Consider the following 3,228-nt stretch of genomic DNA (forward strand, 5'->3'; position numbering starts at 1 on the left):
TGAAAACACAGTGTACAGTTTTCTGTATCAAAACTCCCAACTCTTAAATCTCAGTACAATTTCCCCTTTTTATTTTAATCAATAACTTGGATGGTGGGGTAGACTGTTTTATTGTTCAACAATATCTGGTGTCCTTTCCTCCTGGGGAAAGACTATATTTCCTTGCATCCTTGAAAACAGACTTATGCAGAGGCTTTGGCTAATGAAATGTGAACGGGACATAAGTGAACATGAGTTACTTGTAGGTAGAAGTGTGAATATTTCATCCCATTCTCTTTTCCCCTAAGCAAAGCCAGCAGCTGTGTACCACACACTGCTCTAGCAGGCTCGGTTCCAGAGCGAGGATCACAGTGATGTGGGAAAATGGGTGCATCTCTTCATTGACTTAGGTTAATTTTCCTCTGCAATATTTTGTGTAGTTTTCAGTGTGCAGGTGATTAAAAAGTTCGTCTGCTACGTTAGATTTTTTGTAGAGATCTTCAGATTATTTTTTTACATGGAAGATGATGAGTGCTATGCATAAAAATGGTTTTACTTCTTTCTTTCCAAATGCGATGTCTTCTGTATCCTTTCCTTTCCTCATTTTATGTTAGAGCCTACAGTACAATGTTGAACGGATGCAGTGATAGCAGATATCATTGCCTTGCTCCTCACTGTAGAGAAAAGAACATTTTTTTCCAAGTATAATTTAAAATTTCTGTATTTTTCTTTACAGTTAAATTATTTTTGCTTCATGTATGTTGAAGCTCTAATATTAGGTGAATACAGATGTAGGATTTCTATATTTTCTTCATGTATTGACTCCATTATCAGCATGAAATGTCTCATACCACGTGAATACTGATATTCCTTGTTTAAAACTTTACCTGCTGTTAATGTAGCCATTTTAGCTATCTTTTAATTAGTGTTTACATATCATTTTCCATCATTTCATTTTTTAATATATTTGTGTATTTATATTTAAAGTAGGTTTTTATATGAATATTTTTTATTATTTATTTATTTCAGAATATTATGGGGGTACAAACATTTTGGTTACATATAATGCTTTTGCCTCACCCAAGCCAGGGCTATAAGTGTGCCCTTCCCCCGTACAGTGCACTCCACATCCATTAGTTGTACCCACCCCCACCACCCTCCTCCTACCTGACTGGCACCCAGTGAATATTACTTCCATATGAGCACCTTACTAATGATTGGTTAGTACCAATTTGATGGCAAGTACATGTGGTGCTTGTTTTTCCATTCTTGTGATACCTCACTTTGAAGGATGGGCTCAAGCTCTTTGCAGGATAATATAAGAGGTGCTAGTTCACCATTGTTTTTTGTAGTTGAGTAGTATTCCATGGTATATACACTGGATTTTATTAATCCACTCATGTATTGATGGGCACTTGGGTTGTTTCTGCATCTTTGCAATTGCGAATTGTGCTGCCATAAACATGTGAGTACAGATATCTTTTCTATAGAATGTCTTTTTTTCCTTTGGGTAGATGCCCAGTAGTGGGATTGCTGGATCAAATGGTAATTCTAGTTTTAGCTCTTCGGAATATCTCCAAATTACTTTCCACAGGGGTTGTACTAATTTCCAGTCCCACCAACAGTGTATGAGTGTTCCTATCTCTCCACATCCATGTCAGCATTTGCTATTTTGGGACTTTTTGATAAAGACCATTCTCACTGGAGTTAGGTAATATACCAATGTAGTTTTTATTTGCATTTCCCTAATGATTAGAGATACTGAGAACTTTTTTATATGTTTGCTGGCCATTATTCTGTCTTCTTTTGAAAAGTTTTTGTTCATGTCCTTTGCCTACTTTTTGATGGGGTTGTTTGATTTTTTCTTGTTGATTTTCTTAAGTTCTATATAGATTCTTGTTATCAGCCCTTTATCACATGTGTAGCATGCAAATATTTTCTCCTATTCTGTAGGTTGTCTATTCACTCTAATGATAGTTTCCTTGGCTGTGCAGGAGCTTTTTAATTTGATCAGGTCCCATTTATTTATCTTTGTTGCTGCTGTGATTACTGTGGGGGTCTTCTTCCTAAATTCTTTGCCTAGGCGGATGTCTATAAGAGTTTTTCCAACAATTTTCTTCTAGAACTCTTAAGGTTTCATGCCTTAGGTTGAAGTCTGTTATCCATCGTGAGTTGATTTTTGTGAGAAGTGAGAGGTGGGGATCCAGTTTCAATCTTCTGCATCTGGTTATCCAGTTTTTCCCAGCACCATTTACTGAATAGGGATTCTTTTCCTCAATGTTTATTTTTGTCTGCTTTGTCAAAGATCAATGACAATATGAGGATGGTTTTATATCTGGATTGTCAGTCCTGTTCCCAAGGAACAGGACTTTTCTTGTGCCAGTATCATGCTGTTTTGGTTACTATAATATCATAGTAAAACTTGAAGTCTGGTAGACAGATGCCTCCCAATTTTTTCTTTTTGCTTAAGGTTGCTTTGGTTATACGAGGTCTTCTCTGGTTCCAGAAGAAGCTTAGAATTATTTTTTCTAGATCTGTAAAGAATGATGATGGTATTTTGATAGGGATTACATTAATTTTGGAGATCACTTTAAGTAGTATGGACATTTTAACAACATTGATTCTGTCAATCCATGAGCATGGTAGGGTTTTCCATCTGTTTACATCTTCTGTAATTTCTTTTCTCAGTGTTTCATAGTACTCCCTATATAGGTTTCTCACCTCCTTCATTAAATATATTCCTAAATATTTAATTTTTTTCATGCAATTGTGAAAGGTGCTGCATCTTTGATTTGATTTTCAGCTTGACTGTAATTGGTATAGATGAGTGCCACTGATTTGTGTGCATTGATTTTGTATTCTCAGACTTTACTGAATTCATTTATCAATTCCGGGAGTCTTTTGGTTGAATCCTTGGGATTTTCTAGATATAATATCATATTGTTAGCAAAGAGTGAGAGTTTGACCTCTTCTGCTTCCATATGGACACGCTCAATACCCCTCTCTTGTCTGATTGCTCTGACAAGGACTTCCAGAACTATGTTTAATAGAAGTGGAGATTGTGGGCAACTTTGTCTGGTACCAGTTCTAAGTGGGAATGCTTTTAATTTTTCCCTGTTCAGTATGATATTGGCTGTGGGTTTATCATATATGGCTTAATAATTTTAAGATTTGTCCCATCTATGCCTATTTTGTTAAGAGTTTTTATCATAAAAGTGTGTTGGGTTTTGTCAAATGCTTTTTCTGTGT

The sequence above is a fragment of the Propithecus coquereli genome, unplaced genomic scaffold, assembly GCF_000956105.1.
Source record: "Propithecus coquereli isolate 6110/MARCELLA unplaced genomic scaffold, Pcoq_1.0 Scaffold8, whole genome shotgun sequence".
Lineage (NCBI taxonomy): Eukaryota > Metazoa > Chordata > Mammalia > Primates > Indriidae > Propithecus > Propithecus coquereli.